A 21,807-nucleotide genomic window follows, 5' to 3' on the forward strand; every position below is an offset into this window, starting at 1 on the left:
AAGAATAGTGACTTGGAGATTTGAGCTCCTACAACAAAATAGTGAGGGATAAAAAGGGGTTCCATCTAAGAAACGCACCACTCACTAAAAGATTCAGGGTAGTCCTATGACAAGAGACAGCTATTGCCTGACGGTACCACATTGCCCTTTGGCTACTGACTTATGCTACAAGCCCCAGTGTGTCTTAAAGCTTAAGATATTATGACTGCTGTCGAGGGTTTTGACCCCCGGCTACAATTGCCTTTTTCAGCATTAATTGCCGGCCCTTCAAACAGTGGCAAAACTTTTTTGTAAAAAGTATTTTAGAGAATTCTGAACATGTGTTATCTCAAAAGCCTGACAATATTGTATGGTGTTATTCATGTTACCAACCTCTGTATGATGAATTATTGAAGACAATAAAATCAAGTTTGTTGAAGGAATACCCGATTCTCTGTCTGATGATGAACTTCTCCCCCCACATGTAAATAATCTGCTGGTTTTGGACGATATGCTATTTGCTGGTAGCGAACACCCTGAAATTGCACGAGCTTTTACCCAATATACTCATCATAGAAACCTGTCCGTGCTTTACTTGGTCCAGAATGTGTTTCACCAAGGTAAAAATAGTCGGACCATTAGCTTGAATGCCAACTACATGGTATTGTTTAAAAATCCTAGAGACAAACTGCAAATTAGCACTCTAGCTCAGCAGATGTACCCTGGACGGAAATCATACTTTATGGAGAGCTATGAGGACGCTACCAAAGAGCCATTTTCTTATTTAATCGTGGATTTAAAAGCAAATACTCCAGAACACCTTAGGCTACGTACAGGGCTGTTTCCGGGGGAGAGGCCTGCTGCATACCTTCCTAAAAAGTAAACGCTATGTCTCTGCGTTTAAAAAGAAACCTCCCCCTCTTGAGAAGGCTAGTAGGTTCTACAGCTAAAGAACGGAAGGCCATCTTGGGTCGCTGTTCTTCAGATCTCATATTAGCCCTATGTGAGATTGCTTTGAATCTTCTCAAAGGACGCATTCCACTCACCCTGAACCAATTGAAAAAATTAAGGAGACAAAAGACAGCGATCAAACTCTTTGCCAATAAAAGGGCCAGTCTTCAAAAGAAAAGACATAGTATACAACAGTCTGGGGGTTTTCTTCTACCTTTCTTCTACCTTTACTCAGTATAGCCGTGCCCTTCATCACCAGCCTTAAAAAACAAATGCAGGGTCCTGAAGATATCAGACAAACAGATATCAGACAAACAGCGGAAAATGATTTGGATACGGCCATGAAGGATGTTTTGAACCGAAAAGGATTGAACCCCTATGATAAGATTCAAAAATACACAAACCTAATGCAAAGGTATTTGACTCGGGTAAAGCAAGGGGAGAGAGAGACTAACCATTTAACCCTTTCCCTACCGGACCCTTTAACAGATGTCGAACCTAACGATAGCCATGCCCCTGTAAGGCCTGTACCGTCGATCTTACCTAGTGGCGATAATATGTCGGGTGAAGCTCAAATGCCATTTGAAGATAAAGTTATGCATGACCTACTGACACATGTGCCTTTACGTAACAGGAAGAATGTTAAATACATTATGAACAAGATAAAAGACTCAAAGGGGATAGCTGCTTGGAACGACTCTGGAGAGTTTATCCTTCAGGGCTCTGTGGTTAGGGGGTCCCATATGCAGGACTTGCTTAAAAGTACCACGGCTGCCCACAAGGTTGCTGATGACCGAAGGCCTCCCGGCTGGCGTCAGTTTCTTAAGGCCCTGGCAATCCTCAACATCCCCCTCTCCGGTGTACCCAACCATAAGCTTCGTCAACAGATTCAAGCTTTAAAACAAAAGCCTTCAACGAGATACAGCACCCCTAAAGATGCCCCAACGACACCGGCCCCATATGAAAGCGATGATGCTAACTCATTTACTCCCATGAACGTCTCAGGACCTTTTCCTAAACCCGATCTCTCGGCGTGGTTAGACTTTTGAAAATGACTTTTGAATGACTATGATTAAATTCAATAAATTTTTTATTTGAAAAATAAGCAAGTTAACATTTGTGGCATTCTTGAAACATATGACGTGAGCATACGCCTTGATTACGCGTTCTTAAAGGACACACATTTGAACACTTTTGATATTTTCTAACAAAACAAGATACAAGGTTATCATTACTTCTTAAATCATCCTTATAAAGAGACATAACATCTTCAAAAGAAACTCCCCGGGCTCTTTGGCACAGGTAAAATACACAGTGGTGACCGCATGTAGTGGAAAGGTTATCTTGCACTTGTTTGATGTTGTAGTAGATCTTTGTACCGTTTAGGGTCAAAAAATCTTTAATAGATTTAGGGAAATGTGAAAAACCGGGGGGAAAGCCATAGGAATCAAAAAAAGTTGAGATTTTTCGTCCACCTTCCTGTTCTAATGTCATAGCTAGCCAATGTTCACCAGGCATGTGTTTAGGATGGGTATTGACAATAAACATTGCAGGCCTCTCAGACCATATCTCCATAGGTAATTCATCACAAGCCAACACTCCACAAAATTGTTTTCCAATCAAGCGGCTCATGAGCCCGTCCAACTCTTGGGTATTCATGTCTTTGTTCAAAGGTCCTTAATAATAATCCACTAAGACCTGTCTTCGGGCATTCACTTCCAAGATTGAATCAGAGCATGCGTAAACAATCATGCTAACTGTACAGGCTAAAGGTGTACGGAAACGCATTTCCAGCCTGAGGTTACCTTGGGACACCACAGACAGATTTCCTGAGGTGTCATCATCAGGTGATAAATTGAAAGCATACAATGTGTAACCCTCTGCAAAATCATTTCTGTCAATAGGTAAAGAGAGATCTTTTAGATGTCGCCCTGTAGCCAGGAATAGATTGTAAAATTCTCGCACAGATATGTTGTTATTAAATTGTGGTTGGAAAGCCTTCGCCGGAACCTGACGTCCGTCCTGACAGAGCGCTACATACTCTGCATTGAAGTGCTGAAAATTAAAGGGGTTTTTATCTAAACTTCCCGTATTAGAGGCGTGATCAACCAGACCTATAACCACATATCTAGGTAAAGGGCCTAGAAATAGGTTTTCTTGACTGCAGATTCTACTGCCCACAGGTATGCTAAAGGTTTTCATGGTAATTCTTTGGAGAGGGTAAAGGGCATTTCCTTTCATCAAAGCATGTGAGTGACCCAGGCGCACGGCCGGAGATACAGATACTTTTTTAATAAAAAGGGTTGCCCCCAACACTTTCAAACTAAAATCCCCGTCTTGGGGAGACATCAGGCAAAAATCATCCTTGGCCCTGGTTAATTTTAATCTTAAATCAACCGAATTTAAGAGTAACCGTTCTTGAAAGAAAATGTCAGAGTGTATAGGGCCTAGCAAATGAAACTCTCGAGATTCGGCGCAGTAGCGAGCTCGTGCCGCTAGTCCTTTGTTTGCACCGGTGGAAGGGTCTGTCGATTCCATAGAGGCTCCTGCAGTATCCTTGCTAAACAGCCCGGCGCTAAATTGGGTTTTGAGAGTGTCTTCGGAGTAGTTTAGTAAACACTCCATGATGGCTCTATAAGGGTATGTAGCGCTGCTTTGACTGATTAGGCGTTCACCCAAAGTCACATCAACTTGGGAGAAAATGGTGGCCAAGGGGTAATTAATGAGACTCACTTTGGCATCGTCTGCAATATTAGACCCATCTCTTTTGGTCACTTTTAGACGTAAATGCACCAAGGTGTTGTTGAGGTCCAGATAGTTGTCACCATGGCCTGGTATGAAAAATTCGATAGGCCCGTTATCGGTAATAGCAGAGAGAGGGGCTATCTCCACATAACTGGATCTATCTATTGAATGCTGCGTTAACGGTGCCGTGAAAAGATCAAGTTCTGTCTTTATAGCTTCAGAGGACATTCGATGTAAAAGAGCCATGTCACTTATTCTTTTAGAAAATACTTCCTAGTATTCTTTTAGCCTGTTTTGGTACAGACCTCCTCACTTTACCCCGTCTTTGACTTACTGAGGTTCTTTTAACAGTTAACCGCCGCTTTTTAGGTGCAGGTCTACGCCTTAAACCAGGAGGTCTCTTTTTTGGCCTTCGAGACAATATCATAAGCCCCGAGCCTTCTTGATGCTCCACCTCTGGTGACGCCCTTCGGGTCATAGCATTGGCTACAACCTCACTTACTATATTTTTAGCCGCTGATTTTAAATGTGGTTTGGCTATGCTGAAGCCTCTCTTCATAAACGGTAAAACCATCCTGAAGAGGTTACGGAATATACCTCCTATCCCCGAACCATACATTGTCGGCGCTCCATGATATCCTGGTAGTCCATTACCCACTTGATCCACATAGTATGAAACATAACGGTTAGGGTCGAGCTGATGGTGCTCCATAACCCTTTTATTTGTATTATGTTTATAAATATAATACAGCTATTATATATGTAGAGAGGTTTTGGTGGGTCTAAAGTGGAGTTTTACAATCGTTTTACCATAAGTAAATTCAATGTTTTCGTTCTGATCCGTTTTAAGCTCAACCAGAATGTTTTCAATATAGTTCTTGCTGACATGTACGTAGTGCGGCTTGTCATAATTGACAGTGACGATGTCCCCATCCTTGCCGTCTATATGAACTGTTCGCAGGAGGGGCACACAGCTGTCTCCGACCCTTTGATAGGTTATGATGTCGGTATAGACAAATATGTTGTAAAAGCCTGCATGTATATCCGCAGGGAATGGGAATAATTTATCGTTCACATACGTCCATTTATTGGGACCCATCCCCAACATGTAGGATAAATTACCGCTGGTCTTTATACCTCCGTTAGCAGGCCCTGAGATTTGTATCCTTTTATGGATTGGATTGTAGAATAGGAATATTTCCATCTTGTTCAGGGTTAGGTGTTCATTCAACTCTGAGACGATCCTGTCGACGGTTCTATAGAAACCTTTTTTAAGCTTAATAAGTTTCGCAGGTTCCGAGAACCTTTTGCAATAAAAATCACGGTCCTTAGCTTTGATATTATACCAACTATGGGGGTATGTAATCTCGCTGAGACCTACTTCCCAAGCCTCTGATAACTCTATAGGCTTTGGAAAATTGGTTGTATACTTCGAACTCTGATTATTACGATATATCTGTGCCGACGCATTACTGGGGAGAGTCAGGTAGAAGCCGCTGTGTTCCATGATGCCCAACTGTGTACACGCGAATGATGCGCTAGTTATCATGACTAGGGGTTTAAATTAACCCCCGTTGCCTCCACCACATCCTGCTCCAATACCCAACTGTTGAACTTTTGAGGCCAGTTTTTCCAGCGGACCAGCAACCATTTTTTACCCTTTTCTCTCTTCTGATCTAGAATCTCCTCCACGTGAAAGACTTTGTCTTTACCCAACTGGACCTTCTGTAATTCCTTCTCATAAAAAGATCCCTCTATAAGATCCCCGTCATAATCTTTTAATTTGTAGACCGGCGGAATGCGTGGCAGACATTCGGTAACGGTAAACAACTCCGAGCTAAAGCCTTGTTCGTATTTTTTGTCGAAAACACCCCTCAACTTTGATATACGCACCAAGTCACCCACTAGGAATTTAAAAGTCATTTTTTTCTTACGGCGAAGTGGGAACAAACCATACATATTTTTAAAGACTTGAAAAGAGTTTTCCGAAGAGACCTCCGAGGGCTTCATACGTATAGTCTTATGGTAGCTGTGGTTGTAACCGTTTACTAAATCCTGAACTATGTCTGTATATCGGTTGGTGTTGTGAGCTGTAAAATAGCGCCACATCCGCTCTTTCAAAGTCCTATTAAAGCGTTCCACAACCGAAGCTTTCAAATCAGAGCCTGTAGCAAAATGTACTATATTATACTTATTCATTAGCTTCTGAAATGTTTTATTAAAAAATTCTTTTCCGCCATCCGTCTGCACTTTCTTGGGGGCGCCTCCTGCCTTCAAGATCGATTCAAAGGCCCTGGTCACCTCTGCCCCGCTCTTATTTTTTAACACCCTTACATAGGCTAATTTAGAGAAAATATCTATAACCGTTAGCATGTAGCGATTTCCATCATTTTTATCGGCAAGGGACTGCATGTCACATAGATCCGCCTGAAATTGGGATAATGGATGCGTAGAAAAAACTCTATTTCTTGGAAAATGTTTTCTTACAGGTTTATGTAGAGTGTAGGCATCTTGCTCTGATAACCATTCATTCACTTTAGCATCGCTTAACAGACTCCCTGTTTCTTCGACTATAGCTCTCTGTAAACGCTCTTTACCCCCATAAGACCCGGGGTTAGAGGGATTATAATATATGTTTTTCAACAGCTGCTCAGCCATCCTTCTTGCCTCTCTGAGGTACAATAACTGTAATGAGCCACTTTCATATAACGACAACATTTCAGTTTGTGAATTTTTATTTTAAGAATGCAACAATTATTACGTATACAGACAATTCAGGATTTGTTGCAAGATACAAGTCCCCGTTTTCTCAACAATCACAGCATGCAACACCCTGTATATATTGTTTAGATTTACAGGTTTGTTTCGCTGAATTTTTAAAACACACACGTCTGATATATAAGTATATAAACAACAAATATGATACACATTCACATTAAAGGGTGGTTCAAACAAATAATGTAAAATCTTAGCCAAAGTTATTTCTAGTTCTTCAGAATCCTCAACAAGCCTTGATACCATATGTGACCATTGTAAACTCTCGCCCGTATGTCGGACATGTTTCATGATTTGCTCCATTTTTAACACACGCTCTACAATAACCCCTGTATTGTGGGTTGTGTAGAACTTTACATTGTTCACTTTATTTTCAATAATCTGATGCATAACATTTGTAAGGTCTCTCAAAAGAAAAAATGTATTTATTCGCTCAAACATCGTAGACACATAGTTACCCATAGCTCTAAATAAACAAAATGTCACTCGGTCTCTTGGGATTTATTGAGCCAGAAAAGCATCACATCAGCCATCACAGCTTCCCTGTATTTGTTGTCGTCCACCAGGGTGTGTCGGATTTCTTTGAGTTTCTCATGGATGAAGAGGACCTCCTTCAGTTCATGTAGGAAGGCTTCGGTTACCCCGTAAACTCTAGGGATAGACGGCGCAATACCCATAGACTCCAGGGCGATGACCAGCGCTGGTATAAAACGGCAGGACCACAGTCTTTTCACCAGCTCCTCAAAATGATTGAAAAAGTAGTATCTAGGAGGGTCGTAGAGGCAAGGATGACGACGCTGGCTGGGATGATTGATCTCACAGCCGATGCATTTTTCTCGTATATATTCGCCAATCACCACGTTTAAAAGTGTAGCTACAGAGGCCTTGATTGTATCCACAAAAACAGTACTGGCCACCCCATCAAACACATCCTCAGGCTGGGTAAATGTCGGGGGTGTCACGGGTCTTGCCAGGGGTGCGTAGAGTGTAGGGCTTCGTGGCATAGAGTCTTTAGTGTCGGGCCCCCATGACGTAGTGGCTTCCTCGTAGATGGTCTGGAGATCCATGGTGTATGCTGAAATGAAGAACTGTCTGCTTTTTTTCTTTTTATTGTAGAACAAGGCCCTTGGGTATCTGGGGGGGCGGGGTTAAAGCATCCGCTTACTTAGTTTTCTTCTGACGCTGTATCTTCTTGAGGCTCTTTTGCATCGTAATCTTTACGATTCGTATATATTATGCACTTCTTTAAATGAACAAGGCTCTGACGCTGTTGGCTCTGTACAAAGAGAGCATCCAACGGTTGCAACATTTTCAATTCCAGTACATCCCAACTGTTAAAAGGAATAAGCAGACGCAGTCGGGTATCCCCAGTCAGGCCACCACCCCTAAGTTTGTGGTTTCGGATTGCCTCGGTGCCGATATAGAACTCCACGCTGCCGCACGGTCGGCCATTCTTTCTTTGTATTTTCACCCTGTGAAATATTTGTCCTGAGGAGTCCGGGGTACCTTCCCAACGGGTCTCGTGGCCCGTGAACACACTATACCCCTTGGTGATAAGGCTCAGTTCAGGACACACAACCTTGCGAAAAACCGACCAGTCTTCAACACCATATTCCAAGCCTACAGTCTGGTCTGTATATTCTTCTCCTTCATCTACCGTATAGAGGGTCACTCTACAGGCCAGGTAATCAAACCGATACCCCCACTGCTGGCCATTAGACATCAACACTTGATCTGTCAGAGCATTTGCTGGCGGTATTTGGGTTCTATACACATTTAAAAAACGTTTTTTTGGCGCATCATATATTGCTGGTTGATACTTTGCCCTTGCTCTATGGGCAACCCGAAGGCCTGTTTCAGTTGTTACAGTCATCACTGCTTTGGTACCGATCCCAAATTCCATGGTTATTCTTAAGATCTTGTGCACTCTTAAACAGGTATTGTTCAGCGGCTTTATAAGGGGCCTTAACCAACCCAAACCGTGAGAAACAGTAACAGGTTGACCTGACACATGGTCACTTACTCAACCCCACCAACCCCCCTGGGCATGCACCCTTCTACATGACATAGGGTCATAAATCATTACATAGGGTCATAAATCAGGCTTGGGTCATCAATCATTAACGGCCTGTCAAAGGGACCCTTACTCACCCCATAGCCCCCACCTAACCAGGCTTGTCTATCAGGCTTGGGTCATCAATCATTAACGGCCTGTCAAATGGACCCTTACTCACCCCATAGCCCCCACCTAACCAGGCTTGCCTGACCAGAAGACATGCACACGTCATCACTACATAGGGTTCACATAGAGTTCACATAGGGTCATCAATCAAAATTTTGACCCGTGACATCTACTCTATTCTCTCTCAGATGCATATCTTAATTTGATCTTCCTGTTGTCGCATGAATTTTACTGCAGAGCAAGAAATGCAGCAATGAAGTGTATTCAACGTTTAAAAAGCCTTCTATAATCTGAATCTACATAACATGTCACATTTCCTGTTGCTGAGGGAATATTGTTGTGTTATGTGAAACTGCTGCCAGTTAAAATGCAGCATCTGTTGTTACACAACTGCGTACCTAATGACAAGATATTCTTTCCCATACCGGGAGTTGAACCCAGGCCACCTGGGTGAAAACCAGGAATCCTAACCGCTAGACCATATGGGAAGACACATACTTAAAATACACATCACAGACAAATCTTTAAATGTTGACATTATGCCTGTTGGATTTCAAAGCTCCATCATTTTTCTCAGAGATGATGGGGAATGTCCAGATGAAATCCGTCTAAAATGTGTTTGAAGTGAGAACAGCCAGAAGCACTGAAAGGTATACAGTATCATTCCCAGCTTGATTTCAATCAATTAAATTTAGTATTGGGCCAGCCAGGAGTCGAACCTAGAATCTTCTGATTCGTAGTCAGACACGTTATCCATTGCGCCACTGGCCCCACATCTAAGCTGAAGTCAGGTCACAGCTAGACCAGTGTACACAGTCATAGCGTCTGTCAACAACAAGGTTCCTTGGTTTTCTGTTTCAGATGCATATCTTAATTTGATCCTCCTGTTGTTCCATGAATTTTACTGCAGAGCAAGAAATGCAAACTTGAAGTGTATCAATGTTTAAAAAGTCTTGTAAATTATGAATCTACAAAACATGTCACATTTCCTGTTGCTTGGGGAATATTGTTGTGTTGTGTGATTCTGCTGCCATTTAAAATGTGGTATCTGTTCTTACACAAGTGCATCACAAATGACAAGATGTTCTTTCCCATACTGGGAGTTCAACCCGGGCGAAAACCAGGAATCCTAAACGCCAGACCATATGGGAAGACAGTTACTTAAAAAAAACATCACAGACAAATCCATAAACATTGAAATGATGCTTGTTGTAATTACAAGCTCCATCTTTTTTCTCAGAGATGTTTGGGAAAAGTCCCATATAAAATCAGTCTAAAATGTGTTTGAATCGAGAACTGCCAGACACAATGAAAAGTATACAGTATTTTTCCCAGCTTGATTTTGGTCAAATAAATCTAGTTTTGAACCAAACAGGAGTCAAATATTCAATCTTCCGACCTGTTATCAGACACGTTATCCATTGTGAAACTGGCCGCACGGCCAAGCTGAAGTCAGGTCACACCTAGGCCAGTATACACAGTCATAGTGTCTGTCAGCGACAAGGTTCCTTGGGATTTCTGTTACAGATGCATATCTTAATTTGATCTTCCTGTTGTCGCATGAATTTTACTGCAGAGCAAGAAATGCAGCAATGAAGTGTATTCAACGTTTAAAAAGCCTTGTATAATCTGAATCTACATAACATGTCACATTTCCTGTTGCTGAGGGAATATTGTTGTGTTGTGTGAAACTGCTGCCAGTTAATATGCAGCATCTGTTGTTACACAACTGCGTACCTGATGACAAGATATTCTTTCCCATACCGGGAGTTGAACCCAGGCCAACTGGGTGAAAACCAGGAATCCTAACCGCTAGACCATATGGGAAGACACATACTTAAAATACACATCACAGACAAATCTTTAAATGTTGACATTATGCCTGTTGGATTTCAAAGCTCCATCATTTTTCTCAGAGATGATGGGGAATGTCCAGATGAAATCCGTCTAAAATGTGTTTGAAGTGAGAACAGCCAGAAGCACTGAAAGGTATACAGTATCATTCCCAGCTTGATTTCAATCAATTAAATAAAGTATTGAGCCAGCCAGGAGTCGAACCTAGAATCTTCTGATCCGTAGTCAGACACGTTATCCATTGCACCACTGGCCCCACATCTAAGCTGAAGTCAGGTCACAGCTAGACCAGTGTACACAGTCATAGCGTCTGTCAACAACAAGGTTCCTTGGTTTTCTGTTTCAGATGCATATCTTAATTTGATCCTCCTGTTGTTCCATGAATTTTACTGCAGAGCAAGAAATGCAAACTTGAAGTGTATCAATGTTTAAAAAGTCTTGTAAATTATGAATCTACAAAACATGTCACATTTCCTGTTGCTTGGGGAATATTGTTGTGTTGTGTGATTCTGCTGCCATTTAAAATGTGGTATCTGTTCTTACACAAGTGCATCACAAATGACAAGATGTTCTTTCCCATACTGGGAGTTCAACCCGGGCGAAAACCAGGAATCCTAAACGCCAGACCATATGGGAAGACAGTTACTTAAAAAAAACATCACAGACAAATCCATAAACATTGAAATGATGCTTGTTGTAATTACAAGCTCCATCTTTTTTCTCAGAGATGTTTGGGAAAAGTCCCATATAAAATCAGTCTAAAATGTGTTTGAATCGAGAACTGCCAGACACAATGAAAAGTATACAGTATTTTTCCCAGCTTGATTTTGGTCAAATAAATCTAGTTTTGAACCAAACAGGAGTCAAATATTCAATCTTCCGACCTGTTATCAGACACGTTATCCATTGTGAAACTGGCCGCACGGCCAAGCTGAAGTCACGTCACACCTAGGCCAGTATACACAGTCATAGTGTCTGTCAGCGACAAGGTTCTTTGGGATTTCTGTTACAGTTGCATATCGTAATTTGATCTTCCTGTTGTCGCATGAATTTTACTGCAGAGCAAGAAATGCAGCAATGAAGTGTATTCAACGTTTAAAAAGCCTTCTATAATCTGAATCTACATAAAATGTCACATTTCCTGTTGCTGAGGGAATATTGTTGTGTTATGTGAAACTGCTGCCAGTTAAAATGCAGCATCTGTTGTTACACAACTGCGTACCTAATGACAAGATATTCTTTCCCATACCGGGAGTTGAACCCAGGCCACCTGGGTGAAAACCAGGAATCCTAACCGCTAGACCATATGGGAAGACACATACTTAAAATACACATCACAGACAAATCTTTAAATGTTGACATTATGCCTGTTGGATTTCAAAGCTCCATCATTTTTCTCAGAGATGATGGGGAATGTCCAGATGAAATCCGTCTAAAATGTGTTTGAAGTGAGAACAGACAGAAGCACTGAAAGGTATACAGTATCATTCCCAGCTTGATTTCAATCAATTAAATAAAGTATTGAGCCAGCCAGGAGTCGAACCTAGAATCTTCTGATCCGTAGTCAGACACGTTATCCATTGCGCCACTGGCCCCACATCTAAGCTGAAGTCAGGTCACAGCTAGACCAGTGTACACAGTCATAGCGTCTGTCAACAATAAGGTTCCTTGGTTTTCTGTTTCAGATGCATATCTTAATTTGATCCTCCTGTTGTTCCATGAATTTTACTGCAGAGCAAGAAATGCAAACTTGAAGTGTATCAATGTTTAAAAAGTCTTGTAAATTATGAATCTACAAAACATGTCACATTTCCTGTTGCTTGGGGAATATTGTTGTGTTGTGTGTTTCTGCTGCCATTTAAAATGTGGTATCTGTTCTTACACAAGTGCATCACAAATGACAAGATGTTCTTTCCCATACTGGGAGTTCAACCCGGGCGAAAACCAGGAATCCTAAACGCCAGACCATATGGGAAGACAGTTACTTAAAAAAACATCACAGACAAATCCATAAACATCGAAATGATGCTTGTTGTAATTACAAGCTCCATCTTTTTTCTCAGAGATGTTTGGGAAAAGTCCCATATAAAATCAGTCTAAAATGTGTTTGAATCGAGAACTGCCAGACACAATGAAAAGTATACAGTATTTTTCCCAGCTTGATTTTGGTCAAATAAATCTAGTTTTGAACTAAACAGGAGTCAAATATTCAATCTTCCGACCTGTTATCAGACACGTTATCCATTGTGAAACTGGCCGCACGGCCAAGCTGAAGTCAGGTCACACCTAGGCCAGTATACACAGTCATAGTGTCTGTCAGCGACAAGGTTCCTTGGGATTCTGTTACAGATGCATATCTTAATTTGATCTTCCTGTTGTCGCATGAATTTTACTGCAGAGCAAGAAATGCAGCAATGAAGTGTATTCAACGTTTAAAAAGCCTTGTATAATCTGAATCTACATAACATGTCACATTTCCTGTTGCTGAGGGAATATTGTTGTGTTATGTGAAACTGCTGCCAGTTAAAATGCAGCATCTGTTGTTACACAACTGCGTACCTAATGACAAGATATTCTTTCCCATACCGGGAGTTGAACCAGGACAACTGGGTGAAAACCAGGAATGCCTAACCGCTAGACCATATGGGAAGACACATACTTAAAATACACATCACAGACAAATCTTTAAATGTTGACATTATGCCTGTTGGATTTCAAAGCTCCATCATTTTTCTCAGAGATGATGGGGAATGTCCAGATGAAATCCGTCTAAAATGTGTTTGAAGTGAGAACAGCCAGAAGCACTGAAAGGTATACAGTATCATTCCCAGCTTGATTTCAATCAATTAAATAAAGTATTGAGCCAGCCAGGAGTCGAACCTAGAATCTTCTGATCCGTAGTCAGACACGTTATCCATTGCGCCACTGGCCCCACATCTAAGCTGAAGTCAGGTCACAGCTAGACCAGTGTACACAGTCATAGCGTCTGTCAACAACAAGGTTCCTTGGTTTTCTGTTTCAGATGCATATCTTAATTTGATCCTCCTGTTGTTCCATGAATTTTACTGCAGAGCAAGAAATGCAAACTTGAAGTGTATCAATGTTTAAAAAGTCTTGTAAATTATGAATCTACAAAACATGTCACATTTCCTGTTGCTTGGGGAATATTGTTGTGTTGTGTGATTCTGCTGCCATTTAAAATGTGGTATCTGTTCTTACACAAGTGCATCACAAATGACAAGATGTTCTTTCCCATACTGGGAGTTCAACCCGGGCGAAAACCAGGAATCCTAAACGCCAGACCATATGGGAAGACAGTTACTTAAAAAAAACATCACAGACAAATCCATAAACATTGAAATGATGCTTGTTGTAATTACAAGCTCCATCTTTTTTCTCAGAGATGTTTGGGAAAAGTCCCATATAAAATCAGTCTAAAATGTGTTTGAATCGAGAACTGCCAGACACAATGAAAAGTATACAGTATTTTTCCCAGCTTGATTTTGGTCAAATAAATCTAGTTTTGAACCAAACAGGAGTCAAATATTCAATCTTCCGACCTGTTATCAGACACGTTATCCATTGTGAAACTGGCCGCACGGCCAAGCTGAAGTCAGGTCACACCTAGGCCAGTATACACAGTCATAGTGTCTGTCAGCGACAAGGTTCCTTGGGATTTCTGTTACAGATGCATATCTTAATTTGATCTTCCTGTTGTCGCATGAATTTTACTGCAGAGCAAGAAATGCAGCCATGAAGTGTATTCAACGTTTAAAAAGCCTTGTATAATCTGAATCTACATAACATGTCACATTTCCTGTTGCTGAGGGAATATTGTTGTGTTGTGTGAAACTGCTGCCAGTTAAAATGCAGCATCTGTTGATACACAACTGCGTACCTAATGACAAAATATTCTTTCCCATACCGGGAGTTGAACCCGGGCAACCTGGGTGAAAACCAGGAATCCTAACCGCTAGACCATATGGGAAGACACATACTTAAAATACACATCACAGACAAATCTTTAAATGTTGACATTATGCCTGTTGGATTTCAAAGCTCCATCATTTTTCTCAGAGATGATGGGGAATGTCCAGATGAAATCCGTCTAAAATGTTTTTGAAGTGAGAACAGCCAGAAGCACTGAAAGGTATACAGTATCATTCCCAGCTTGATTTCAATCAATTAAATAAATTATTGAGCCAGCCAGGAGTCGAACCTAGAATCTTCTGATCTGTAGTCAGACACGTTATCCATTGCGCCACTGGCCCCACGTCTAATGCTGAAGTCAGGTCACAGCTAGACCAGTGTACACAGTCATAGCGTCTGTCAACAACAAGGTTCCTTGGTTTTCTGTTTCAGATGCATATCTTAATTTGATCCTCCTGTTGTTACATGAATTTTACTGCAGAGCAAGAAATGCAAACTTGAAGTGTATCAATGTTTAAAAAGTCTTGTAAATTATGAATCTACAAAACATGTCACATTTCCTGTTGCTTGGGGAATATTGTTGTGTTGTGTGATTCTGCTGCCATTTAAAATGTGGTATCTGTTCTTACACAAGTGCATCACAAATGACAAGATGTTCTTTCCCATACTGGGAGTTCAATCCGGGCGAAAACCAGGAATCCCAAACGCCAGACCATATGGGAAGACAGTTACTTAAAGAAAACATCACAGACAAATCCATAAACATTGAAATGATGCTTGTTGTAATTACAAGCTCCATCTTTTTTTTCAGAGATGTTGGGGAAAAGTCCCATATAAAATCAGTCTAAAATGTGTTTGAATCGAGAACTGCCAGACACAATGAAAAGTATACAGTATTTTTCCCAGCTTGATTTTGGTCAAATAAATCTAGTTTTGAACCAAACAGGAGTCAAATATTCAATCTTCTGACCTGTTATCAGACACGTTATCCATTGTGCAACTGGCCGCACGGCCAAGCTGAAGTCAGGTCACACCTAGGCCAGTATACACAGTCATAGTGTCTGTCAGCGAAAAGGTTCCTTGGTATTTCTGTTACAGATGCATATCTTAATTTGATCCTCCTGTTGTTACATGAATTTTACTGCAGAGCAAGAAATGCAGCCATGAAGTGTATTCAACATTTAAAAAGCCTTGTATAATTTAAATCTACATAACATGTCACATTTCCTGTTGCTGAGGGAATATTGTTGTGTTGTGTGAAACTGCTGCCAGTTAAAATGCAGCATCTGTTGATACACAAGTGCGTACCTAACAACAAGATATTCTTTCCCATACCGGGAGTTGAACCCGGGCCACCTGGGTAAAAACCAGGAATCCTAACCGCTAGACCATATGGGAAGACACATACTTAAAATACACATCACAGACAAATCTTTAAATGTTGACATTATGCCTGTTGGATTTAAAAGCTCCATCTTATTTCTCAGAGATGATGGGGAATGTCCAGATGAAATCCATCTAAATTGTGTTTGAAGTGAGAACAGCCAGAAGCACTGAAAGGTATACAGTATCATTCCCAGCTTGATTTCAATCAATTAAATAAAGTATTGAGCCAGCCAGGAGTCGAACCTAGAATCTTCTGATCCGTAGTCAGACACGTTATCCAATGCACCACTGGCCCCCCGTCTAAGCTGAAGTCAGGTCACAGCTAGACCAGTGTACACAGTCATAGCGTCTGTCAACAACAAGGTTCCTTGGTTTTCTGTTTCAGATGCATATCTTAATTTGATCCTCCTGTTGTTACATGAATTTTACTGCAGAGCAAGAAATACAAACTTGAAGTGTATCAATGTTTAGAAAGTATTGTAAATTATGAATCTACAAAACATGTCACATTTCCTGTTGCTTGGGGAATATTGTTGTGTTGTGTGATTCTGCTGCCATTTAAAATGTGGTATCTGTTATTACAAAAGTGCATCACAAATGTCAAGATGTTCTTTCCCATACTGGGAGTTCAACCCGGGCGAAAACCAGGAATCCTAAACGCCAGACCATATGGGAAGACAGTTACTTAAAAAAAACATCACAGACAAATCCATAAACATTGAAATGATGCTTGTTGTAATTACAAGCTCCATCTTTTTTCTCAGAGATGTTGGGGAAAGTCCCATATAAAATCAGTCTAAAATGTGTTTGAATCGAGAACTGCCAGACACAATGAAAAGTATACAGTATTTTTCCCAGCTTGATTTTGGTCAAATAAATCTAGTTTTGAAGCAAACAGGAGTCAAATATTCAATCTTCTGACCTGTTATCAGACACGTTATCCATTGCTCCACTGGCCGCACAGCCAAGCTGAAGTCAGGTCACACCTAGGCCAGTATACACAGTCATAGTGTCTGTCAGCGACAAGGTTCCTTGGGATTTCTGTTACAGATGCATATCTTAATTTGATACTCCTGTTGTTACATGAATTTTACTGCAGAGCAAGAAATGCAGCCATGAAGTGTATTCAACGTTTAAAAAGCCTTGTATAATTTGAATCTACATAACATGTCACATTTCCTGTTGCTGAGGGAATATTGTTGTGTTGTGTGAAACTGCTGCCAGTTAAAATTCAGCATCTGTTGTTACACAAGTGCGTACCTAACGACAAGATATTCTTTCCCATACCGGGAGTTGAACCCAGGCCACCTGGGTGAAATCCAGGAATCCTAACCGCTAGACCATATGGGAAGACACATACTTAAAATACACATCACAGACAAATCTTTAAATGTTGACATTATGCCTGTTGGATTGAAAAGCTACATCTTTTTTCTCAGAGATGTTGGGGAATGTCCCGATGAAATCAGTCTAAAATGTGTTTGAAGTGAGAACAGCCAGAAGCACTGAAAGGTATACAGTATCATTCCCAGCTTGATTTCAGTCAATTAAATAAAGTATTAGGCCAGCCAGGAGTCAAAACTAGAATCTTCTGATCCGTAATCAGACACGTTATCCATTGCGCCACTGGCCGCACGTCTAAGCAGAAGTCAGGTCACAGCTAGACCAGTGTACACAGTCATAGCGTCTGTCAACAACAAGGTTCCTTGGTTTTCTGTTTCAGATGCATATCTTAATTTGATCCTCCTGTTGTTGCATGAATTTTACTGCAGAGCAAAAATGCAAACTTGAAGTGTATCAATGTTTAAAAAGTCTTGTAAATTATGAATCTACAAAACATGTCACATTTCCTGTTGCTTGGGGAATATTGTTGTGTTGTGTGATTCTGCTGCCATTTAAAATGTGGTATCTGTTCTTACACAAGTGCATCACAAATGACAAGATGTTCTTTCCCATACTGGGAGTTCAACCCGGGCGAAAACCAGGAATCCTAAACGCCAGACCATATGGGAAGACAGTTACTTAAAACAAACATCACAGACAAATCCATTAACATTGAAATGATGCTTGTTGTAATTACAAGCTCCATCTTTTTTCTCAGAGATGTTGGCGAAAAGTCCCATATAAAATCAGTCTAAAATGTGTTTGAATCGAGAACTGCCAGACACAATGAAAAGTATACAGTATTTTTCCCAGCTTGATTTTGGTCAAATAAATCTAGTTTTGAACCAAACAGGAGTCAAATACTCAATCTTCTGACCTGTTATCAGACACGTTATCCATTGCTCCACTGGCCGCACAGCCAAGCTGAAGTCAGTTCACACCTAGGCCAGTATACACAGTCATAGTGTCTGTCAGCAACAAGGTTCCTTGGGATTTCTGCTAAAGATGCATATCTTAATTTTATCTTCCTGTTGTCGCATGAATTTTACTGCAGAGCAAGAAATGCAGCCATGTAGTGTATTCAACATTTAAAAAGCCTTGTATAATTTGAATCTACATAACATGACACATTTCCTGAGGGAATATTGTTGTATTGTGTGAAACTGCTGCAGGTTCAAATACAGCATCTGTTGTTACACAACTGCATACCTGATGACAAGATATTCTTTCCCATACCGGGAGTTGAACCCAGGCCACCTGGGTGAAAACCAGGAATCCTAACCGCTAGACCATATGGGAAGACACATACTTAAAATACACATCACAGACAAATCTTTAAATGTTGACATTATGCCTGTTGGATTTAAAAGCTCCATCATTTTTCTCAGAGATGATGGGGAATGTCCAGATGAAATCCGTCAAAAATGTGTTTGAAGTGAGAACAGCCAGAAGCACTGAAAGGTATACAGTATCATTCCCAGCTTGATTTCAGTCAATTAAATAAAGTATTAGGCCAGCCAGGAGTCAAAACTAGAATCTTCTGATCCGTAATCAGACACGTTATCCATTGCGCCACTGGCCGCACGTCTAAGCAGAAGTCAGGTCACAGCTAGACCAGTGTACACAGTCATTGCGTCTGTCAACAACAAGGTTCCTTGGTTTTCTGTTTCAGATACATATCTTAATTTGATCCTCCTGTTGTTGCATGAATTTTACTGCAGAGCAAAAATGCAAACTTGAAGTGTATCAATGTTTAAAAAGTCTTGTAAATTATGAATCTACAAAACATGTCACATTTCCTGTTGCTTGGGGAATATTGTTGTGTTGTGTGATTCTGCTGCCATTTAAAATGTGGTATCTGTTCTTACACAAGTGCATTACAAATGACAAGATGTTCTTTCCCATACTGGGAGTTCAACCCGGGCGAAAACCAGGAATCCTAAACGCCAGACCATATGGGGAGACAGTTACTTAAAAAAAACATCACAGACAAATCCATAAACATTGAAATGATGCATGTTGTAATTACAAGCTCCACATTTTTTCTGAGAGATGTTGGGGAAAAGACCCATATAAAATCAGTCTAAAATGTGTTTGAATCGAGAACTGCCAGACACAATGAAAATTATACTGTATTTTTCCCAGCTTGATTTTGGTCAAATAAATCTAGTTTTGAACCAAACAGGAGTCAAATATTCAATCTTCTGACCTGTTATCAGACACGTTATCCATTGCGCAACTGTCCGCACGGCCAAGCTGAAGTCAGGTCACACCTAGGCCAGTATACACAGTCATAGTGTTTGTCAGGGACAAGGTTCCTTGGGATTTCTGTTACAGATGCATAACTTAATTTGATCCTCCTGTTGTTACATGAATTTTACTGCAGAGCAAGAAATGCAGCCATGAAGTGTATTCAACGTTTAAAAAGCCTTGTATAATTTGAATCTACATAACATGTCACATTTCCTGTTGCTGAGGGAATATTGTTGTGTTGTGTGAAACTGCAGCATCTGTTGTTACACAAGTGCGTACCTAACAACAAGATATTCTTTCCCATACCGGGAGTTGAACCCAGGCCACCTGGGTTAAAACCAGGAATCCTAACCGCTAGACCATATGGGAAGAAACATACTTAAAATACACATCACAGACAAATCTTTAAATGTTGACATTATGCCTGTTGGATTTAAAAGCTCCATCTTTTTTCTCAGAGATGATGGGGAATGTCCAGATGAAATCCGTCTAAAATGTGTTTGAAGTGAGAACAGCCAGAAGCACTGAAAGGTATACAGTATCATTCCCAGCTTGATTTCAATCAATTAAATAAAGTATTGAGCTAGCCAGGAGTCGAACCTTGAATCTTCTGATCCGTAGTCAGAAACGTTATCCATTGTGCCACTGGACCCACGTCTAAGCTGAAGTCAGGTCACAGCTAGACCAGTGTACACAGTCATAGCGTCTGTCAACAACAAGGTTCCTTGGTTTTCTGTTTCAGATGCATATCTTAATTTGATCCTCCTGTTGTTACATGAATTTTACTGCAGAGCAAGAAATGCAAACTTGAAGTGTATCAATGTTTAAAAAGTCTTATAAATTATGAATCTACAAAACATGTCACATTTCATGTTGCTTGGGGAATATTGTTGTGTTGTGTGATTCTGCTGCCATTTAAAATGTGGTATCTGTTCTTACACAAGTGCATCACAAATGACAAGATGTTCTTTCCCATACTGGGAGTTCAACCCGGGCGAAAACCAGGAATCCTAAACGCCAGACCATATGGGAAGACAGTTACTTAAAAAAACATCACAGACAAATCCATAAACATTGAAATGATGCTTGTTGTAATTACAAGCTCCATCTTTTTTCTCAGAGATGTTGGGGAAAAGTCCCATATAAAATCAGTCTAAAATGTGTTTGAATCGAGAACTGCCAGACACAATGAAAAGTATACAGTATTTTTCCCAGCTTGATTTTGGTCAAATAAATCTAGTTTTGAACCAAACAGGAGTCAAATATTCAATCTTCTGACCTGTTATCAGACACGTTATCCATTGTGCAACTGGCCGCACAGCCAAGCTGAAGTCAGGTCACACCTAGGCCAGTATACACAGTCATAGTGTCTGTCAGCGACAAGGTTCCTTGGGATTTCTGTTACAGATGCATATCTTAATTTGATCCTCCTGTTGTTACATGAATTTTACTGCAGAGCAAGAAATGCAGCCATGAAGTGTATTCAACGTTTAAAAAGCCTTGTATATTTTGAATCTACATAACATGTCACATTTCCTGTTGCTGAGGGAATATTGTTGTGTTGTGTGAAACTGCAGCCAGTTAAAATGCAGCATCTGTTGTTACACAAGTGCGTACCTAACGACAAGATATTCTTTCCCATACCGGGAGTTGAACCCGGGCCACCTGGGTGAAAACCAGGAATCCTAACCGCTAGACCATATGGGAAGACACATACTTAAAATACACATCACAGACAAATCTTTAAATGTTGACATTATGCCTGTTGGATTTAAAAGCTCCATTATTTTTCTCAGAGATGATGGGGAATGTCCAGATGAAATCCGTCTAAAGTGAGAACATCCAGAAGCACTGAAAGGTATGCAGTATCATTCCCAGCTTGATTTCAATCAATTAAATAAATTATTGAGCCAGCCAGGAGTCAAACCTAGAATCTTCTGATCCGTAGTCAGACACATTATCCATTGCCCCACTTGCACAACGTCTAAGCTGAAGTCAGGTCACAGCTAGACCAGTGTATACAGCATCTGTCAACAACAAGGTTCCTTGGTTTTCTGTTTCAGATGCTAATCTTAATTTGATCCTCCTGTTGTTACATGAATTTTACTGCAGAGCAAGAAATGCAAACTTGAAGTGTATCAATGTTTAAAAAGTCTTGTAAATTATGAATCTACAAAACATGTCACATTTCATGTTGCTTGGGGAATATTGTTGTGTTGTGTGATTCTGCTGCCATTTAAAATGTGGTATCTGTTCTTACACAAGTGCATCACAAATGACAAGACGTTCTTTCCCATACTGGGAGTTCAACCCGGGCGAAAACCAGGAATCCTAAACGCCAGACCATATGGGAAGACAGTTACTTAAAA

The 21,807-nt window shown here is 40.6% G+C and overlaps 14 non-coding genes across 14 annotated transcripts; all 14 read right to left on the minus strand.

The window, feature by feature from the left end:
- Positions 1 to 9,048: 9,048 nt before the first annotated feature.
- trnae-uuc (transfer RNA glutamic acid (anticodon UUC)) lies at positions 9,049 to 9,120 on the minus strand. Its single transcript has one exon. It is a non-coding gene; the product is annotated as a tRNA-Glu (tRNA).
- A 210-nt stretch (positions 9,121 to 9,330) lies between these two features.
- On the minus strand, positions 9,331 to 9,403 carry trnar-acg (transfer RNA arginine (anticodon ACG)). Its single transcript has one exon. It is a non-coding gene; the product is annotated as a tRNA-Arg (tRNA).
- Positions 9,404 to 10,387: 984 nt separating this feature from the next.
- trnae-uuc (transfer RNA glutamic acid (anticodon UUC)) lies at positions 10,388 to 10,459 on the minus strand. Its single transcript has one exon. It is a non-coding gene; the product is annotated as a tRNA-Glu (tRNA).
- A 210-nt stretch (positions 10,460 to 10,669) lies between these two features.
- On the minus strand, positions 10,670 to 10,742 carry trnar-acg (transfer RNA arginine (anticodon ACG)). The gene has a single exon. It is a non-coding gene; the product is annotated as a tRNA-Arg (tRNA).
- A 984-nt stretch (positions 10,743 to 11,726) lies between these two features.
- On the minus strand, positions 11,727 to 11,798 carry trnae-uuc (transfer RNA glutamic acid (anticodon UUC)). The gene has a single exon. It is a non-coding gene; the product is annotated as a tRNA-Glu (tRNA).
- Positions 11,799 to 12,008: 210 nt separating this feature from the next.
- On the minus strand, positions 12,009 to 12,081 carry trnar-acg (transfer RNA arginine (anticodon ACG)). The gene has a single exon. It is a non-coding gene; the product is annotated as a tRNA-Arg (tRNA).
- A 1,264-nt stretch (positions 12,082 to 13,345) lies between these two features.
- trnar-acg (transfer RNA arginine (anticodon ACG)) lies at positions 13,346 to 13,418 on the minus strand. Its single transcript has one exon. It is a non-coding gene; the product is annotated as a tRNA-Arg (tRNA).
- A 984-nt stretch (positions 13,419 to 14,402) lies between these two features.
- Positions 14,403 to 14,474, minus strand: trnae-uuc (transfer RNA glutamic acid (anticodon UUC)). The gene has a single exon. It is a non-coding gene; the product is annotated as a tRNA-Glu (tRNA).
- Positions 14,475 to 14,684: 210 nt separating this feature from the next.
- Positions 14,685 to 14,757, minus strand: trnac-aca (transfer RNA cysteine (anticodon ACA)). Its single transcript has one exon. It is a non-coding gene; the product is annotated as a tRNA-Cys (tRNA).
- A 985-nt stretch (positions 14,758 to 15,742) lies between these two features.
- trnak-uuu (transfer RNA lysine (anticodon UUU)) lies at positions 15,743 to 15,814 on the minus strand. The gene has a single exon. It is a non-coding gene; the product is annotated as a tRNA-Lys (tRNA).
- A 210-nt stretch (positions 15,815 to 16,024) lies between these two features.
- trnar-acg (transfer RNA arginine (anticodon ACG)) lies at positions 16,025 to 16,097 on the minus strand. Its single transcript has one exon. It is a non-coding gene; the product is annotated as a tRNA-Arg (tRNA).
- A 983-nt stretch (positions 16,098 to 17,080) lies between these two features.
- On the minus strand, positions 17,081 to 17,152 carry trnae-uuc (transfer RNA glutamic acid (anticodon UUC)). The gene has a single exon. It is a non-coding gene; the product is annotated as a tRNA-Glu (tRNA).
- Positions 17,153 to 18,412: 1,260 nt separating this feature from the next.
- trnae-uuc (transfer RNA glutamic acid (anticodon UUC)) lies at positions 18,413 to 18,484 on the minus strand. The gene has a single exon. It is a non-coding gene; the product is annotated as a tRNA-Glu (tRNA).
- A 2,589-nt stretch (positions 18,485 to 21,073) lies between these two features.
- trnae-uuc (transfer RNA glutamic acid (anticodon UUC)) lies at positions 21,074 to 21,145 on the minus strand. Its single transcript has one exon. It is a non-coding gene; the product is annotated as a tRNA-Glu (tRNA).
- Between the last annotated feature and the right edge of the window lie 662 nt (positions 21,146 to 21,807).

Source organism: Oncorhynchus kisutch, linkage group LG1 (genome assembly GCF_002021735.2).
Source record: "Oncorhynchus kisutch isolate 150728-3 linkage group LG1, Okis_V2, whole genome shotgun sequence".
In the NCBI taxonomy this organism is placed as follows: Eukaryota; Metazoa; Chordata; class Actinopteri; order Salmoniformes; family Salmonidae; genus Oncorhynchus; species Oncorhynchus kisutch.